Here is a 21,314-nt window from a genome sequence, read left to right as displayed (position 1 = left end):
ATTTTAAAGTGAGTTTTAATGTACAAGAGTTCATTTTTAACGTTTGCTTTATTCAGAAATTCTTGAGCTTTTTTAATGCTTTGTGCATCTGTGGCTTCAAATGACATTACAACCTAAAAATATTCTACATAAGAATGATAATAAAAAAACCATTATATATTTACTGACTTATTTTAAAACATCAAAGTGTTCTGCATAAAACAATCCTGCTTGAATCCTAGTGCCCCACCTGGTTAATACGGGTTCAGGTGGGAGAGGTGTATTTGGTAAACTGTTTTTATAAAACTCTACTCTTATTTGTGCTTTTAAAAAGATTTTCTTAACATTGCTAATTATCCCATTGACATCTGGATAATTCAGTCTAATTGTTTCAGACACTAAATGTAACCCATGTGCTATACATGTTAAGTGTGTTATATTTTCATAAATTCAAATTAGTACCAGTTTTGATCATGCATGAAGCACCATCTGATACAAACCATTTAACTTTTTTGTGTTCAGTTTCTTTTGGCTACAATAAAGCTTCAAATTAACAATTAAATAAATTATAATAATTTCAATCCTTAAAATTAACAATAGGATACCTAATGATTCGTTTATAAATCTCGAGATTGTGTTGCTATTAGTTTCATCAAGTTGCTTCAAAGCTAGTAGAAATGGACGGCCAGCTTTTTCAGAAGATAACTTTCCAATTACTAAATGGGCTATGTATCTTCCTAATCTGTCCGTCGTCTCATCGACGCTAATCCGAATATTATTATTGCCAATAGAATTTGTAATTTGTTTAATTACCTGTAAATTATAAAATTCATGTTAAAACGTTTTTAAATAAAAATTCTAGTGCTCACCATATCGTAATCTTTTGGTAAATATTTTTTTCTCAGAGTGTTTTCTGAGGGTAAATGCCTTCCTGTATATTTATGCATAAAATTTTTAAACTCTGGACAACTAACTTTGTTCCATGGAATATTTGCTGCGGTAAATGCCCTACATAAATCGGTTCAAAATTGCTTAAAATCATTGTCGCAACTAATGTTTAATAAAGTCTGTTTACTGGATTTATTCTCGTTCTTTTTATGTGCATCGCCACTGCAGTGTTGTTCAAAGTGTGATTTTTTTTCGCACTTAAACTAGGAAACAAAAATGTGAACATAATTCAAGCTTTAGGATTTTAAATGTTTACTTACAACTTTTCCACACAGTTTGCAGAATAACTCATTGTCTTTGGTTGAAGAAGGAAATTGAAAATTAGTGTCCAAATTATTCCCTGACCATAATTTGATTTTATCTTTCATGGATGATTTTACCTTAGGCATTTTGAGGATTCTTTACTGTATGCACAAAAATCAAAACCGGCCCCAGCACACTCACTAACACGCAAAGACACTCAGTATCACTAACAATAAACTTCTAAAATAAAATGCTTTTTCAGAGATTCACCTCCTTCCGGCTATAATCTAAATGCAATGCAGGCCAGGGTTGTCAGTTGGCGACACCAACCCGTACCATTAAACTCAAGGGCGTTGTTTACAACCCATTTTTAAAGAATCTGCCAGCCAAAGCAATGAATTCAGGGAAAATCTCTTTTGTGCAAGCACGTCCGCTTCGTTGGTCGTGGAATCCTAATTTAAGTCTTTTAAAATTTACAATTAGGTCGTTTAATTAACGCTTTAGGTCTCAAACGGTAAATTAGGCATTTTAGGTAGTAATAAATGGGCGTTAAATAAATAGATTTTTTTAAATTCGGATAAATATATAAATTTCGCTGAAATACCTGAAGTAGATATAAAAAGGCAAAAAGGCAAAAAACCGAAGATCCGAAGCCTACTGATAATTTACAATTTTTAAAGGTCAAATGTATTGCAGTAGCGTTCACAGATGCTCAGTAACACTGCAACCCCTAATGCTTTGACGTTCGTGACATTTCAAAAGAGTTCAAATCATTTTGGTGATTAGCGGCACGAAAAATATTTTAGTTGTTTATCATAGGTGAGTTGAGTATAGTATATTACGATTCATAAGCTAAAACAATTTACTTCATTTTTTAACCTCTAAGTTTCACGAGTCTCCACTGTCAAAATAGCTCTTATTCGATTATATTGATAGTCCTCTTTCTGTACCCCAAACCCCAATGCAAATGTCCGAAGGAAAGAATTTGGATTTTTTCAACATTCTTAATATGTAGGTATTAAGTACATACTTACAATTAAACACAAATTAAACAAAATAAACCAGTTTAATTTATTTTATAGGACTATTCGTATATGCTGAATATGCGGTATGAAACATAGTTTAGAATCCAAAATAACTCCTAAGTTCCGAATTTCTAACACCGTTTGTACTAGAATGATATTATTCTTATATATATATATATACAAAATCGACAGATTTTCTCGCTTTATAAAAGGATATGTTGTAGCAGTTACCATTATTGATACTGTAATATTATTGAAATCACTTCATTCATCTAGATTACCGAAATCACTTTGGAGGAGAAAATAGTCCTTGATGAAGAGATAAACAAGAGTGGTCCACAGTGGGATCCCTGAGGAATTCCAGATTTAACTTCAATTGGATCTGAAGTGTGATTTCCAATCTTTACCAGTTGCGATCAGTTTGTTATAAAGCTTTCAATCACCCAACCATCAGCCTATCAAAGTTCATTGCTTTTAGTTTGTATGTTAAAATCTTATAGTCAACTCTATCAAACGCTTTAGAGAAGTCTTTTTGCAGTTTTTTTATTGAGTATTATTTGTAACAGTTATGTTAGATGTTCCTTTCATATATTCTGCCCTCTAGCTCAGCTCTTGGTTGTTTTAACTTCTCCCTCTGGGTAGATGTAAAAGCATTATTTACCCTGATATTATTTTTCACATTCAGGTAGATTTAGTTACTTGGTTTTGGAGATTCTTAATAGCATCAATTTGCGAGTTTTTAACTATAAAGCCCTGGCCCATAGCTGAGTGAGGATTCTTCTTCTGCTCTTCAAGAAAGACGCTTGACAAGCATTAGACTCGTATCCAAATATTTTTTTTTAAGTCACTCAAAATTTCCACTCTTGACTGCAGAAACACCATATGCCATTCCCACCACCTCCTCGAACAAAGCATTCGGAATAAAAACCGGCGAATTATGCACTCTTCCTCGACGACCTAACGTGCTACCTCCGACAGTGGTTTACTTTAAAATTATTCAAATTGGACGGTGTAATCGCCTTTTAAGGTGGTCTTTGACATCCACTAGGCCAAGATCGTGTCTGGTTGGCGTCTTAATGAGGGCTGGACGCGCGTGTCCATACATCAGACGATATCTGTGCAGATAAGCGCACACGTTAATTAGTAAACCGCAGCACAGTGGCGGCCCTGGCGGCCGTGGCGCGGCGGCGTTACCACTCCAATCACTTATCACTCACAGGGCGTCCCTCTTCCCTGCCCGTGCCCAGCCACCCCGCTCGACTGAATTAAGATCGACGATTTCGAGATAAGAGCGTGTCGTGTCCTGTCCTGTCGTGGCGACACGAAATGCAAAAATTCATTGTCGATGAGAAAAGTGTTGGCTGGGAGAAGATGTTGCTGGAGATAGGCTGGCAGTTTTTCTCAAATGAAACGTTGGTTCTGAAGAAGACAATCAATTATTGACAAAGACGATTTATTTGTTTATTCCATTACAACATGAATTAAGTTAGCTGATAAAGAGATAAAAATATTCAGTAGACGAATTGTATTTTGCAAGATTGGTTCATGCTTGAAATGGAACATGCAAACGATAAATTGGATCAGTTTGTTAAAAGTGGAAACACGAATAATATTATATTATAAGCCAAGGTAGTGAAGACAATCATTATCGACCGAACGCAGATTAGAGCCCGAGACGCGAAGCGCACTACAAAAAACAGATTTGTAAAATTTTCAGTTTATTAAAAGTAACATAATATCACTGACATCACCTAACTAGGTTTTGATGTTTTCGGTTTGAAAAGTTAGTTTGTAATGAATTTTGTAATTGCAAATTGTCAATTAATTTATGTCATTTTTTTAAGGAAATATGTCAGAAATTGTTCTGTTCACATAATTTTTCATGTGATTCCATGAACCTCCTCTTGTCAGAACAGGTTCTGGAGACAATCAACGGTCCGGTAAGGATAATTTCTTTCTTTGCAGGATGCCTCAGATTGCCTGATCTAATCTTTTTCACAGGAATAAAAGTACTCTTTTTCTCCGGCGTGAACTACCTACCTTAGGAAACATACACACCTACATCTTCATTAGATGCTTATCAGCTGACCACTAAATACGGTTTTATTCAAGTTTGATTATCGCCCATTCTCCAGATTTTAATTTGACTCGGGGATGGTCAATGTTTGTGTTGATTAAGGCGTAAAAGACGGATGATGTCCATTACCTGGATGGGTTCAGGTGTGATTGCGATCACTTGCCTCCAATAACGTGTCGATGTTATCGTATTGGACTCAGCTCCTCTAATTATGTCGCAGGTATACGATTTAAATCCGAGTTAATCAGGACTCGGCTCGGCTGCTAATTAAGGAAATTTGAAGTATTAACTTTGTAAGGTTTCGTTATCGACGGTGACATCCACTTAGCAGTACGTGAAGCGGCAGGTAATGGCTCCCGAAATTTTACAACGGACTTTGATAAGTTACAGAGCTTTTACTTTTTACCGAGACGGACTCTTCTTAATTGGTAGCTGTGGAAGATAGAAGCGTAGATAGAAAAAGTGTTACGGTTAGACCGGGACGCTTCTTAGATTCTTCGAAAATTAATAGTTGGAAAAAAATCGGGTGTAATATTTCACTGTAGCTATCCCTATCAGCTACTGTGTATTTTAATTGTAATAACACGTTACACAAATTCCACGTTCGCCCACTCCGTTAATTTATTGGTGTAGAAGGTTGGTCCGGCGAAGAATCCTAATCTTGCATACATGGGTATATTGATGGGCGTCACTCGGTAGCAGACCAGTTAATTACTTATACGGCAATATTATAGTAATCAATTACAGGTAGAGCGCCTCCCCCTAGTCTGGAATGTTGAATAGTTCTAACGGCAGTAGTCAGGCAGGAAACCATTAGACATTTTTCCAAGCCGGGGACAAACTGCCCGATTTTTCAAAATATCGGCGCGGGTTGAACGCCCTTGAACGAAAATCCAGCGTCACGATCAGAGGCGGAGCTGACAGTTTTGGCCCGGGATCGAAAAAACAACCAAAAATGCTTCAAGTTGTAGATTTTTCACTTTAGGTAAATTATAGGTCTCAACGACATCCTTGACGGTTTTTCAAAAATCGAAAATTACTCTTAAAAATAAAAACAATTACATAGCAACATGCCAACATGTTTGTTAAAAAACGTTGGGTTACCAAATTTAGCTTCAAGGGCAGCAGCTCCTGTCATTGCCTATCTATTCAAAAAAACCTATGACAATAATGGATTCAGAGGTGCCATTAGAATTAGATAATTACAACGTGTCCTGAACTGATTTATCCTAATTTAGTTCATGTAAATTGTTTAGCAAATAGATTTAATCTAGTAGCAGAGGAAATTAAATATAAATTTCCTAACGTAAACGGCCTCATTAGTAATGTTTTTTTCAGTGTTCATTAAGAAATCAATTGTATCGAGGAAAATTGGCTGAAACACAATTTCCGTCTGAACTAGTTATTATACGAGACAGTTTACTTATTTGGCAGCGGCAATATTGTATGATACCAATTTGCAAATTATATAAAAAAAAAATATTTTTGTGATGACTACGCAATTTCACAACATAATCTACCCTAAATATGGGTTGTTTCTGGCTGAACCTAAAAAGCTAGGTTAAGTTATGTCAACAAGAATTAAACCTTTTGAAAGTCGGAAACATAAAATAATCTCAAAATCAGGTAATTGAGGTGGGTAGACTGGTTAGGTCTGCTTTGGAACTAATTAAAAGGTCATAATAAAATTCCCTTAGAAAGTTGAAATTTGTTTGGGCTTTATGAGCTGTTGCGCCGTCATGCTGAAAATATCAGTTCTGCAATCCTTCAGGATCAAGCTTGTCAATAAATTCCTGCAGCATGATCTGATATCTGGAAATTATAACTGACTTCCAGAAGAAAATGGACTCAAATAGTCGTCACTGAGAAATAGCACATCAAGCTCCAATTTTTTGATTAAACCAGTTACAATAAATCGTTCTCTTTTCGTTATATCAAGTGTTTCAGTTCTTAAACTACTGCATTTTGTAAGAAAACATCAGATCGTTTTTAAAAAATGTCTGACAAGTTGAATTTCACTAGTTGACTTGTTGCGAAAACTTTCTTAAAGATGTATGTGGGTTTGTCATCCATAGCGAAAGTAGATCACAAACCAAAAAATCAAACAGTATATGACAATAATTTTGATAATAATAATTGCTAATTTGTTACTTTTGCTACATAAAATAGGACAAAAGATTAAAAGCCTTTTGTTTAGTTATTATAAATGTTTACCTTATGGATGTTAAAATGTATAGAAATAGTAGTTGGATGTATTTTGAACAAACATATTGAAAAATATAAGGATTTTAGTAAAAACGTAATACACAATCTCATGTCAAAGATGTGATCTTCTTGTTCTTAGTTTTATTCATTTATTTCCTTCTTCATTTGTAAGTGAAAAACCAAAAGTGATCTTTTGATTGCGAAAAAAATGTTTAAGAGCTTAGCTACACAGAAGTCAGAGATAAGTTATTATATTTAAGTTGGCTGCCTCAAATACCATGGACATTCATGAATAATTAACTCCTAAAATTATCAAACATCTAAGAATAGAACATTGTTTTATTAAAAACAAAACGTTACTATGGTTTGTGGTATCAACAAAATTACCTCGTTAATTACTTTCAGTGCCGGCGGAGTAAAAAATACTTTTAGCGCCGCCGGCGCCGGCACGAAAAGTAAAAATTGGCCGAAAGTTATTTCGAGAGAACTTTCCTCGCTCCTGAAGTACAATGAAACATATCCAGCATTTTCTTTACACAATTTTGAGATTCCGTCATCAACATTTTTGCAAGGACACGTATATCAACTTGGATTGGTGCACTGTAATACTAAAAATAACAGTAGTGTATTCCCAAAATTTTCTGGGAAAATGGAGTGAGGCGTTTCTGATTTAATCAATAAAATCAATCGATGACCCATTCAATAATTTTTTGAGCCATTTGTTTACGAAAATCTAAAAAATATTATTGCAATGATAAATTGCATATAAAAACTCATCATCTTTTGGGGTAACAAACAGATTTTGATTAACAATTTACCATGCTTACAATAACGTTAAAACGTCTGCGAGATTTCAATGTATTCAGTTTTGCAATTCTTGATTTATTCAATAAACTAATTTGACTGATTCATTAATTTTTTTGTGTGACCCTGTATAAGCAAATATAAAAAATGAGATTCTTAATTTGATCAATAAAAAATTGGTCGAAGGCTATCAGCACACTCCGACAAATCCAGCTCTTTAAAAAAAAGGTATATAAAATTTTACGATTTTCGTTTGGTGATAGTCGCTGCAAAGTAAAAACCAGAGGCATATATAACATCCCCTTCCTTCAGTACTAGGTAATCTAATAGCAATCTGAAGCTCAAGGGTTTATTTATGTTTATAGATCGGAAGAATGTCACGTAGAAATTAGTTTGATGAGTTTGTCTTCTCAGAACAGGACTAAAATTATTAATGAAAGCACAATCGAACAAAATGTTCTGAATATTATAATTCTTATTATTTTATCAGTATTATATAGAGACGTGCGTATTCTTCACACTTTCGATGGGGTGACTCGTTCTTAATTTGACCAATAAAAAATTTGTGATGACGTCATCAATATGGATAATACTAGTCACAGACAAGTTTGACATCGAACCATCGGGAGACTCCTTTTTTCGTACTGTAGGGAACATGAAACGTCGAGAAAACATAAAAGTGGCAATTCGTCATATGGACTTGATTACTATACTTCCTTAGCTTACACTCACGAAGAAAAAAATGCAAAAAGTAAGACTTTAGATGGTTCGATCGAGACATTAAATGTCGTGTTTTTGTGACGTTTGGAGAAAAACTTGTATATCCTTATCTAATTTCTAGAGTTATTCCTCCCTTTAAGAAAAAAAAAATGGTGGTTGCAGTTCTAAAAAACTATCAGTTTGGATTCAGAAGAAGAAAATCTACTTCAATGGCCGTACTTAAAACAATTCAAACTATAACAACTGAATCGTTTGTTAAAGTATTACAGTTAGAAGCCATTTTTTGTGATATTTTCATAGCTTTGGACTGCATTAATATGTCAGGACAGGCTTTTCAAAAATCTTCGCTTATTATATAATTTTCCATCCCTATAGTTCAAAATTAGTTGGTTCCTTTTTGCATAATAATAGCCAACAAATTAAAATAGTAGTATTTAGTTATCACTTTATAATCTTCCCGAATGTGATGTCCTCTCTAATAGTCCCGACGGTGGTAGGTTAATAACACCAATACATATTTATTATCAATTTATTTACCCATATTACCACTACAAACCCAGACTTAACACTCTCTTGTTTTAGCTATCACTTACACTTTTATACACTATTGATGACCTAGTTCCTTGCAATGGACAAGCATTTGCTGACTAACGAATTGACACTTACTCATTCCATTACACCTCCCCCGGTCGGGAGAAAAATTTTTTTTTCATGTTCTCACGTTCCAAAAAAAAATTTTTCCTTACATTATTCATGATACTTCTTAACTCTATTCTTATGTACTTCTATTAATTTATTACCTATATTAATTACAACATTTGGTGCCTTGTCTACAACTACAGTATATGGTCCTTTATACACTGGCTCACTCTTATTTCCTACATTGTTTCGTAACATAATTTTCGAACCAGTTGGATATCTTACAATTTTTGAAATTTGACTATCGTACAATTTTTTCCTTTTTTCTTTTGACAAAAGTAATTTGTTTCTAGCGTCATTACATGCGGTCTGAAGTCTATATTTTAACTCTAATGGATAATCGTCGAAACTATACAGAGAATCCGTCCGAGTAAGCACATTCGATGGCAGTCGACACGTTTGTCCAAATACTAACTCGAACGGTGTGTACCGTGTTTCGCTATGCACGCTATTGTTGTACGAAAAACACCAGAATGAAACCCATGAACTCCAACTAGTTTTGCCACTTGTATTCTTAGATACGCACCTAAGTGTTTGTGGGAATTTTCTAACGCACCTAACGTTTCGTGGTGATACGCTGTCGAATTCAATTGTTTTATTCCTAATACTTTACAAGCCTCTTTGAAAGTTGACGATAAGAATTCTGTACCTTGATCTGTAACAATTTCTTGTGGAATGCCATACCTTAAAATAAAATTTTGAACGAATGACTCTGCTACGGTAACGGCTTCTTTATTTGGTATTGGATACGCTTCAACAAACTTACTCAATTCACACTGTATTGTTAATATGTACCGATTATTTTGAACGTCTTGCTCTAAAGGTCCTACTATATCTAAAAAGATTTTTTGAAATGCCGAATAGGCTGTTGTTGTAATCGCCATTGGTTCTAAATTGTGTTTCCCATGCTTATACCTCTGACAAGAATCGCATTTCTTTACAAATTCCTCAACGTCTTTCCGTAATTTTGTCCAAAAAAAATACTTCCTTACATTGTTATACATTCGGTTTATACCGGCGTGACCTCCTGTAGGCAATATATGAAAGTCGTTAAGAATTATTTGTCTCGCTTCTAAGTCATCTATTCTTTGAACGTCCTTAATTACGCTTATTTTTAAATCTCTGAACCTTACTTCGTTAACTCTAGTCATTATTTCACGCAGAAATGATGATGATGCATCTCTTTTACTTTTAATTACTACTAGTTCCGGAATCTTATATTTCATAACAATATCTTTGAGTACTCTCAACGTCTCACTTAGTGCTGACGCCGATCGAATATCCCATTTCATATAAATAACATCTGATTCATTGTCGACAATTAAATTATGACTTTTATAAATAGAACACGTGTTGGACATTTTTGTTTTACTTGCAAGTATTTTGTCAAATTCGGTTTTATAAATAGGACGCAACTCGAAAAAATTTTCAGGTTGTTTTATCAATTCCACCACGCCAGGGTGATCAGTCCTTTCGGATGAAACTGATTCACTGTTCTCGCAGGTCTTACTTTCAGCTTTACTTTGCGCTCTTGTTAATACATTCATTGTACAAAAAACTCGGTGACTCATTGATTTGATTTCACTAGAACTAATTTCTATTCTTGATACGGCATCCGCTGTTACATTATCTTTACCTTTTATATATACAACATCAAAATCGTACTCTTCCAAAATTAACCTAAATTTCGTCAACCTACTGGAAGGATTTGTCATTCCGAAAAGATATACTAAGGGTCTGTGATCTGTCTGAATAATGAATTTTCTCCCGTACAAATACGGTCGAAAGTATTTAACACCCCAAACTATTGCCAAAAGTTCTTTCTCAATGGTACAGTAATTTTTTTCTCCTTTATTGAGCGTTCTACTGGCATATGCTACAGGTTTGTCACTTGCATTTGTTAATACTGCACCTATCGCTGAACCCGATGCGTCTGTTTTTAAATTAAAAGTATTTTCCTTTGAAAAATTTGGATATTCTAGAATCGGTGGGGTCATCAAACTGTTTTTTAATGTTTCAAAAGCTTTCTGACAGTCATCGTTCCATTCGAACTTTACACCTTTCTTTGCTAACCTATTTAACGGAACTGCTATGTATGCAAAATTTTTTATGTATCGTCGATAATAATTCGCAAAAGCTACAAATCTTTTCGTTTCTTTCGCATCCTTTGGTACCGGATAATTTTGAATAACACGAATTTGTTCGGGATCCGGGGAAATTCCGGTTGCTGAGATTACATGACCTAAGTATAAAATTTCTTTCTTTAGGAATTCGCATTTATTTGGATTAATCCGTAATTTTACTTGTCTTAATCTTCCCAAAACTTTAACTAGATTTTTATTATGATTTAGTAGGTTGTTCCCAAAAATTACAATATCATCCATATAGACGAGACAACTAGTGTAATTTAATCCCGCCATTGCGATTGTCATTGCTCGTGAAAACGCAGATGGACTAATTTTAAGACCCATCGGCAGTCGTTTCATCTGATATTGCCCTTGGTTTGTAAGAAACGCGGTACAAGGACGACTTGCCTCATCTAGTTCAATTTGATAATAACCTTGTAATAAATCAAGATGTGAAAAATACATTGCACCAGACAAAGAATCCAAAATTTCTGTAATGCAAGGTAATGGGAATTTCTCATCTTGAATTTGTTTATTTAATTTCCGATAATCAATGACTATTCTCCATTTCTTGATACAATTATCTGCGGATTTTTTAGGTACGATTAGCAAAGGGGCGGACCATTCTGACCTAGCTTCTTCGATAATTCCGTCTTTTAACATTTTACCGACCTGTTGATGTATTTCGTCTTTTTGTGCATGTGGTAACCGATACGGCTTAGTGTAAACTGGAGTCGCATTACTTTGTAACCTTATGCTTTGTTTATAAATATTAGTAACTGTCAGTTCATCACCTTCTAACAAAAATACATCGGAATATTTGGCACAAATTTTTTGAATAGAGATTTTTTCTTCATTATTTAAGTCGTCAGTTTTTAACAACTTCAATAATTTGTCAACTCGCGAAACCGATTGCATAGTTTCTTTTGCTTCACAAATGTGATAATTGGTTGCTTTCTCTAATTTCGGTCGAAAATTTTTCAGTTTAACATTACCGTCTCTAACGTTTAATATTTTCACAGGTATCAAGTTATCTCTAGCGCAGACTATACTTCCGGCTATGTAAACTCCTTCGCATATTTCATCAGGAAGGACCACATAGTCGTCATTATTCTCGACATAACAATATTTGATAATTTCGCATCTGCTTGGAATTTCTGTATAAAATTCGCATTGCGATTCAATTGGAATAAAAATTTTCCGGTCATTACTCCAAAAGGAAAATTCATTCTTTTCGTAATTGATAATTGCATCATGTTTTATGAAAAAGTCAGCACCGATTACACCATTCATTCCACATTCAAACTCCCTCATCAACAAAAATTCCTGTTGCATTTCAACATTGTTAAAACTAAGCAATAATTGTACCGAACCTTGCGAAACTGTCGAACCAGCAATACCGTGTATTTTAATTTTCCGTGTTTGATCAATAACCTCATCTTGCGCAATAGAATTTTGAAAAATTACACTAACTGTTGCACCTGTATCTAGCAAAAATTTTAATTCTTTCCCGCGATAATTTACTCGCACAAAGTTCACTGCATTCATACTTAACACTATGGTATCATTAGCTTCACTGTCAACAATTTTAGACTCGAAAAAACTGACTTTCCGAATTTTCTCTTTCAACTTCTCGTTCAGCTGATGCATTCATACGAAACGCTGATTGATTCCGCCTACTATTATCTCTAGTGTACCTTCTATCATGACCTCTGAAGTTATTTGCTGATTCTCTAAAATTACTTGTTGAACCTCTGAAATTTCTTGTTGTACCTCTAAAATTATTTGTTGGACCTCTGAAATTATTTGTCCCTCTAAAGTTATTTGTTGTACCTCTAAAATTATTGGCTTTACCTCTGAAATTATTTGTTGTACCTCTGAAGGTATGATTACCGCGATTGTAATTCCAATTATAATTTTGTTTATGTAAACGGTGTATTTGACATGATGTTTCCGATTTTGGTGTTTCTTCATCCGTCTCTTATCGCGTCACTTAATTTTTCATAGTTCCTAGCTTTTATTACTGTTCTTAACTCAAAATTTTCTAATCCGTTTGCGAAAGCGTTTATAGCAATTTTTTCATTGGATTGTCTTAAAATTTCTAATGCCTGTCGGTTGCCATCGGCCTGAGTTATCGTCAGGTCTACTAATAGTTCCTCGATCGATCTTCCAAATTCCTCCACAGATTTGGAGTACTGTTTTGCTCTACTCAACTGAACAGATAATGACGCTGGAGACTTTTTTGTTAGTAAATAATTTCTTATATCTGCGATTAAAAGACAATTTGTCGCGTAGCTGGATTTCAACCGAATTTTCGCACTTTCCGATAAACGCGTCTTTAGAATGTAAGTAGTTAAAAGTTTTTTCCCGTTATCGTCCAGCATACTATCATACATCTCAATGCCGTCGATTAATTGCTTTGTAACTCTCTCCGAACCGTCCATAACAGGCAGCAAACTAGCCGCTGTTTTTAAATCGAATTTTTCTGTCATTTTAAAATTTACGCCCGCAGAATTAACACTATCGGAGCTATCAGAACTCTCAGCCGAGTCAGAAGCTGCTTCAGTTTGCCCTAATCGTGCTACCCTACTACTTAAAATTAATTCACCTTCTTCTAACCTTACTTCTAAATCTGAGACAATGCGTTTTGCCTTATTTAACACATCTAAAACATGCACTTGACTGTTAAAATTATTCTTAGCAACGATAAATTTCTGCCGCAATTCTTTGAGTTTCTCACTTTTACATTGAAGTACCTGCACATCCCGACGTCTTGTGATATTGTCCTTCTTCAAGTTTCTTCTGAATAAGCTTACTTCTATCTGTAGACTTTTGAGTTCGTCTAAACTGGTCATTTACACTACTACACTTAGGAGAAAAACTATTTACAGGCCTTTTTTTTTTCACTCCCGCACTTCACACTCACACACTGGTGGAGTCCATTGGGACAGGATTCCGACGCAGACATCTTCTTCTCCGATGGTATCGCTGTTTCTCCTTCTCCTATACGACCTCTTGACTTTGGCTCTCACAACGTCTTGCATGATCTTCTATTCTAGCCATTTTAACAATAGCAGTAGTACTGCCGTATTAACACACTTTTTTTTTTCTCTTTCTTCCGACTGGCAGGATCGCCATGTGATGTCCTCTCTAATAGTCCCGACGGTGGTAGGTTAATAACACCAATACATATTTATTATCAATTTATTTACCCATATTACCACTACAAACCCAGACTTAACACTCTCTTGTTTTAGCTATCACTTACACTTTTATACACTATTGATGACCTAGTTCCTTGCAATGGACAAGCATTTGCTGACTAACGAATTGACACTTACTCATTCCATTACAACAGGGAGGTTACAAACTGCTGCCATTCTGTCCTATCTCGTGCTATATAACGCATTCTGTTTGTAGCTATTTTTGCTTCATTTTAAAACTCCGTCTTTTCTTAACGTATGAGCAATCCAAAATCCAACCACACTTCTTACTACTTTTTTGGACATCTGTTGCTTTTTCATCATTCGTTTCCATAATTTTTTGTTTGTAATAGTTTCAGGCCACCATATCTTCATAATATTTCTTAGGCATCTAGTAACAAGTGCTTGTACTTTTACCCTACCCTATTTGTCATTGTTTATGTATAAATAAAATATACCTCTATCTTTGGCTACTTCTTTGTCCTTGAGTACTCCCTTTTCCTCTGCGATTATACTACCTAAGTATGTAAACTGGTGGTCGCGTTCTATTTGTTCCCCATTTAGCTTTACCCTTCCAGTTATGTTCGTAACACATTAACTAGATTTTATTTTGTAGAATATCTTGCTGACCACATTAAGTAGGGTTATTCTTCTATAGTTTTTAATCGCCTTCTTCTCTACTTGAGCGTTCTACCTCAATGTCTAATCCTGATACATCTCTAGTATTTAGTATCTCTATGTTCTCTCTTTCCACATTCATTATGTCTCTGATGCGTTCTAGCTACTTTTTTAATTGTTCTTTAATCGTGGCCAATATTTGCCCATTTTTATCCTTAACGATATTGCATTTTCGTCTTTGCCACCGATTTTTCTAATGTTTCTTGAAGTACTTTATTCTCCAGATCTGCTACTTTTTGTGCTTCTTCGGGTATATTTTTTAAAAACTGTCGTATCCGTTTCCTTCTGATCGTATTCTGCCACATCTGTTGGTGCGTAACATTCTAGAATTGTCATCAATCAGTTTCTAACTCATTACTACCTTACTGTGTAGGATAATTACTCCAATTTGTTGTTTATTTGTTTCTTTTTTTCCAAGATAAATAATTTTGTGTCCATTCATTTTTATTTCACCACTTTTTGCCCATCTAATTTCGCTTATGCCTGTAATATCCAGTGAGGATCTTTCTATCTCTATATCTATCTATATTTGGTTTCTCAGCTTGATATAGCGTATGCATATTGTAACTTGCTATTTTAATCGCCTCCATTTCTTTTTCTAGAATTTCTTTTACAACTTGGTTGTTATTATTGTTTTCCGTTTTCAAGTCCTTATATAGTAGCTCCTCTTTCTTTTAGTTGTGTTTGCTTCTATTCGCTTATTTTTTCTAAATTCCATGATTTGTATATACTTACATGTCCATAACGAGACAATTGTTAGTTTTTGGTGCCATATTTTTCTTGCTTTAGTACGCTGTTTGTTTTTTTTATCCCATGGCAACTTCTTATTGTTTATAATTAAGAAGTTGTATCCCCTTTTTATTAACTAAGGGGCCAATTCCAAGTTGGTGGCGCAAGTCAGTGGTGCAGCGCAACTTTATAATGCTAATTTGGGTATCAAATGCTGGTTGCTAGGGGTGACGGAATAAACAAGCGCAATTTTTCGAGATAAATTGAAATTTTCCATTGAAATTTGCACCATGGAGTTGCGGCACCTCTAGTAGGCAGTGCAAGTTGGCGCAATTTATCTCGAAAAATTGCGCTTGTTTATTCCGTCACCCCTAGCAACCAGCATTTGATACCCAAATTAGCATTATAAAGTTGCGCTGCACCACTGACTTGCGCCACCAACTTGGAATTGACCCCTTAGAGTCTTTTACGTTTCTTGTTCCTTTAGTGTTAAGTCACAATCCATTAAATTTGCTCACCTTTCCTATTAGCCATCCTGTTTTTAAATCTAAGAACCATAATTTCTAAATGTTTTATTTCCCATTTATTAGATTCCTTTATTTTGTATAGGTATCGTGTTCCTAATTCCATGTTTCTCTGCTGGACTTAAATCTGTTTTTCTTCCTTGGTTATCATTTTTTACTTTTTTGCCATTCACTAACTTTAGATAACGGAATTAGGAACCTTTTCAATTATATATTTTTCATTTTTAAAATCTTGAATTAAATTCAACTTTAATTTAATTTCGTCAATTGGACGAATACATTTTACCCAGGTTTACCTATTGGCTTTTGCTACCTAAATCTGTCAAACTGACAATTTCGGTCCATAGCGTATTGAGTTAGACCTAGCGATCATTGGGCACACCTGTTCCACATACTTCTAGTTTACAATTTAGGGCGTTTTTTAGACTTCAGAGTGCAAAGTACATGCCAATCTATCTTTAGGCAACGAACGTGTTTCCAATTAAATAAATATAACGCCATAAATCATAAAAAAAAAACTGAATATGCCAACTTGAGACCTCTATCCACTTGGTGTCATAGGCGTCCCGTGCCATTTACAGCCAACGGTGGCACATACAACAAAATGCTAAGTAGCCAAGCCACTGCCCGTGATAGATTTGGACAATTTCATTCATCCTGGGTGTCTACTACCTGTTGACCAATTTGGAAGAGTGGCGCTAATTACTCCGGACGTGGTATCAATTTGAATAAACAGGGTCCGCGATAAGAGCCCGGCTACTTGGGTTTTTTCGGGTGTAATGACTGAAATGAGTTTTATAGTTCGGTGGCGACCGATGTGATGCTCGATGCATAATTTAATGAGGGAGGTCAAAAAACTCGGGCGCTCACTGATCTAATCCGATCCGTCGCGATAACGGCTTTGACATAAAATTTATTTTAAATTTATAACCGATCTAAATAGGCACAGGACGGGAGCTAGAACCGGCTGCCGAACTTCGTTACCAACACGCTCCGGAACACGTGCTCTAATTAAAAATTAATGCTAAATAGATGTATAAAAGGAGGTAATTGCTATTTTTTATCTTGTAGGTGAGTGGACATTACAGGTGTTGGGTTAAGGGTGTGTTCGTGGACCAGATGCAGCTGGTGTTGAATAATCGACTCAGTGACAAGAATTGCATTTTTTTTTTTTAACAACTATCGATGTTTATCAAGATTATTTACATAAGGTACTTGATTGTTTAGTGCAGTTGCTTGTTACGAGGTCAAAAGGATACCAAGTAATTGTTGTACTTAGCAAAATCCTGAGATGACGTCATCAATAAATCATCAGAGTTTTCTTCTGTGTGCCCTTGGCACGTCCAGACCCGAAAAAAGTTTTGAGAAATGTCCCATCCACAGGTATATTCACATCCCAGACTCGTGATGATTCAATTGTCGATGTGAGGCAGAATGGTCTGCCCGTGGGAAGGTGTAGCAAAAGGTTGGTTAGATGGTCGTCTCCGTTGAGTAACAAAGGATGCTGAGGTGGCTATGCCGTGCTATCTGGATGTAATCAGCGTTCAGGCCGCCGGGAGCGTGATACCGTGATAGCGGCTAATGCACCGGCCAACCCTGATGTACTTGCTGCCTGGTTCTGCCCACATGGGCTACCACGTACACGTACATATGCGGACCACTGTGATTTTAACGCTGGTTTGTACACACTGCTTGGTACAGAATTGGTAAACAATACAAGGAAAGCTTTTTCGGTGTTTTAAAATTGAATTGTTATTTAGAAACTACTCCGTTTACCGAACAGATGGAGCTTGTTATCAATTTCCTCTCGTTTTTCGTGTGTTTTGTTTCAATCGTTTATTCGATAGTTTTGCAAATCAAGCCTTCTAAAAGACTCTTTGTCTTAAATTGGAAAATAAAATCGAGTCACTGATTATTATTATTATTATTACTGATATTTTTTAATTGCAAAAACTTTTAATAAATTAGAAAGTCTTGGTTAATTTTTTCGTAGGTTTTGAAATTTTGTGACAATGTTACCAGTCCCTGTCAGTTTTCTTAAATTATTTAATTAAAAAACAGAAACCAAAACAAAACACCACAATAACATTTAAGAAGAATGTTTCAAGAATAATATCTCCAAATTTAACTTGTCGAGCTGTGATTCCGCTTTTTTGAAAAGTTACTAAATTTGATTTTGCAATTTTCGTTTTGTGATAACATCTATAAAGTGAAAATTGGTGGCGTAGATAACATTCCTGCAGTCCCTGCACCGTGGGGGCGCAAATTCCAAGGGGACGCGGTCCGAACAAGTGCGGACAATATGAAATACATATATTAAAGCAGATAACCGACGGGGAAAAATGTAGAAATTCTCAATTTGTCAGTACATGCTTAACTTCGATTGTTTAGACTTCGAAAAAATTTGATTATTAGCACGTTCAGCGGTTAGAAAAAATTGTAATTGTATTGACTTTGCCTCCTCAACACAGAGAAGAGGGCTAATTAATTATTTAAGCACACTCAGTTTATGTCCCAGAAAACTGGATGTCTCGTATAAATACTCCTAAATTTGAAGCATGAACGAATAAACTTTGATTAACGATGCTTACGATAACCTTAAAACATTTGCAAGATTTCAGAGCATTCGGGTTTGCAGTTTCAAACTTAAATTGCAAAATGTTATACAATGTTGATGACTTTTTTTCCAAAAACCTGGATGTTGAGGGTAAAAATTGAACAAGGATTCATAGATCCCAAGTATTTTATTTAAAAAAAGTTAAATAACATTTACTAGTATGAATTTTCGAAATGACGTTATCCTATTGTTGGTGGGGATGATTATCTAAATTTTGATTGGCGTTTGACAACAATCGATCCAATAGTTTCGAAGATCACCTGTTTAATAAAAATTCGGACAGACAAACGGAAACGGGAGACTTATTTGGTCGTACTCTGAGGTCATGAAATGTTGGGAAAACATAAAAGTAGCCAGTCGTCCGGTGGACTGGATTACAATACTTCCTTAAAAACAAGCACAAATATTAAATATATATAAATATTAATTTATGGCATTTAAACTAATATTTTATTACGAATATAGATTGAAGTTTTCATCGAGAATTTTAAACATCGTTAGTAAAAAAAATAAGTTAATAAGTGAATTTCCTGTTCCGTGTTTTATATGAACATTACAGTAAAATTGTATCAGAACCATGAACAGTTAAAAATCTTAATATGAATTGCGAATTTACAAACAAGAATCACAGGTGTTGATGCAATAGTCAAAGTTTTACATACTTCAGATTAGAAAATCATTAATTAATTGTGCTCATTTAGAGGGAGACAGTAGTGTCGAATGAGATTCATTTTATTTAAACAATTGTCCTTCTATGGAATTACAAAAAAAAAAAATTGGACAAATCAATTTTAAAACTTGACGTGGCAAATTCTAATTTAAATTACAAACCCCTAAACACTACCAACCTAAAGGGTATCATTTTCTAATTTCCTAAACGCTCGAGAACATGCAAGGGTGATTCAATAGGTTTTTTTTTCTCAGCGCGAAATTTAAATTTAAAATATAGTAGATATTGGTATTTTCAAACAATCCTAAAATTGACTTTTTTCAAACATCTTACATGGATTGAAACATTAAAAACATATTTTTTTTGAAAACTGCATTAAAATATGCACGGTTTTAAAAAGCTAACTTCAACGTTTGTATTTTGGGGTTATAATCAGAAATATTCACATGACATGTTGTCGAATATATGATAAAATCCTAAAGTTTGGAGAGTATAACAATCAAAATATGATTAATTTCTGCAAAATATAAGCAAAAAACATTTTGTAATAACTCAAAAAAATTTCAATTCATAAGTATATATTTTTAAAATACAATTTTGTCCTGTTTTGTATACAAAACTCACTTGACATACACCTTGTAAAACTTTTATGACTTAAGCGGCTTAAACCAACGCGCCCTTATAAATCAAACTGGATATTATACAACTTAACTCATGTACAAAGTAACACTAATTATAAATATATAACATATAATTTAAATAAAATGTCTGAAATCTTTGAAAAAAGTTACCAATCTGTGACCGCACAATAATAGCTAGGTAAGCGAAATAAACATGTAGCCTAGTGGTCAAGGCACCCGCCCGGCAAGTGGTAGATATGTGGTTCGATTCCCACCGGGACAACAAACATTTTTCTTCGCTTACCTACAAAATCTTTGGAAGGAATTTATGGTTATAGCTTGATTTAAGTAATTTTTTTTTTCAAATTTTCGATTCGGTTTATTATTTCCTTTATTTGGACATTTTTGGATTTTCAAATGTTCTGATTTTATAATTGTTTTTTCTATTTCAATTTTTTGTTTCAGTTTTTATTTTCCTTGTTTTTTCGAATTTTCAGTTTTCCAATGTTTTGATTTTTAATTTTTCTTTCTTCAATGTGAAATTTTTCAATTTTTCGATTTCCAATTTTTCGTTTTTTCAATTGTAGATTTATCAGTTTTTCGATTTTCCAATTTTTCATTGCTTTAATTTTTAATTTGCAGCTTGTATAGTTTTCGCTTTAAATATGTAACAATATTAATAATTATTAAAATTTTTCACTTTTTCAATTTTTCAATTATTGTATTTTAAAACTTTTTTATTTATTTAAGTTAATTTTTCAATTTCTCGATATAATAATTTTTCAATGTTTTAATCTTATGTTTTTCGACTTTACAACTTCGACGATTCTATAATTTTCCGATTTTTAAATTTTTGAATTTTCCCATTTTTCGATTAGATTCATTTTCTCTTCTTTCTAATTTTTTGATTCAATTTTTTTTTTCGATTTTTAACTTTCTCAATTTATAGTTTTTCAATGTTGCAATTTTTGGTTTCTTCGGTTCTTCCATTTACAATTTTTCGGTTTTGTTATTTTTCTTTTCTTCAGTTTTTCGATTTTTCAAATTTTTCCAATCTTTTAGTTTGTCGATTTTTTAATTTTTCGATCCTTCAATTTATTACTTCCCGAGCGTAAGCAAAGGAAGTATTGTAATCGAGTCCGTCGGCCGACTCTCTACTTTTACGTTTTCTCGATCTTTCATGACCCCTAGAAGACGAAGAAATAGGTCTCCAATTTCCGTCTGTCTGTCCGTCCGTCTGTCCGTCTGTCCGTCTGTTGTCCCGGATTTTTATTAGACAGATAATCTCCGAAAGTACTCGACCGATTGTTGTGAAATTTTGTACTTATATTAAGAATATCATGTAGATGGTAAAACGCTAACCAAAATTTGTCTAATCATCCCCACCACTAATGCGATGACGCCACTTCAAAATTGTACATAGTAAATGGGTTTTCAATTGTATAAA

Source organism: Zophobas morio, unplaced genomic scaffold, assembly GCF_036711695.1.
Source record: "Zophobas morio isolate AGI-343-1 ecotype UQ-CSIRO unplaced genomic scaffold, CSIRO_AGI_Zmor_V1 ptg000017l, whole genome shotgun sequence".
Classification (NCBI taxonomy): Eukaryota; Metazoa; Arthropoda; class Insecta; order Coleoptera; family Tenebrionidae; genus Zophobas; species Zophobas morio.
Note: the sequence above shows the minus strand (reverse complement) of the source record.